This window comes from Dryas octopetala, chromosome 5, assembly GCF_963921425.1.
Source record: "Dryas octopetala chromosome 5, drDryOcto1.1, whole genome shotgun sequence".
Lineage (NCBI taxonomy): Eukaryota > Viridiplantae > Streptophyta > Magnoliopsida > Rosales > Rosaceae > Dryas > Dryas octopetala.
The window spans coordinates 2,688,796-2,689,400 of record NC_141370.1 but is presented as its reverse complement, the minus strand read 5'-3'; positions in this window follow the sequence as shown (position 1 = coordinate 2,689,400).

Sequence of the window (605 nt, the reverse complement as noted above, 5' to 3'; positions counted from 1 at the left end):
TGAAATAGAATCAATAACCATAGGCTCCCTTCTTAAATAGACTCCACAGAAGTATAATACACACCTCTTGAGATCAGCTAGGGCTTTAATAGGGTTATAATGAAGGCTTAGTGATGAGTGTGCATTTTGCATCACTTTATGATACTAATTCCTTAACCTAGAGTGTTAGAACTCGCTATTTTGTGTTTCTTGTCTTGTTTTTTTGTTTTCAGGTCAAATGAAGCAGAAATGAGAAAAAGAAGCAAATGGAGCCATTTTGGGACATTTCCTGGTTAAACCAGGAAAAGTGCAGAAATCCTAGTCAAATGAGGATTCCTAGTCACACTAGGAAACATCAAGTCCAGAACCATCATTGCGGAGCCAGAAATGTGAAATCCTGATTCAAACAGGAAATCCTGGTTGAACTAGGAAACCTAACCCAACTAGGGAAAGGAGTCCTAGTGACACTAGGAGACCCCAGGGGCAATATGGTCATTACGAGAAGTCGAAATGGATAAGGAATCTCTCATTCTCAAGAAATCCTAGTTGCACCAGGAAATGTTTTTCAAGGTTCCAGAAGCTTCCAGAAGGTGGTGGAAATCCATGGAAATGAATGGAGGGAAGAA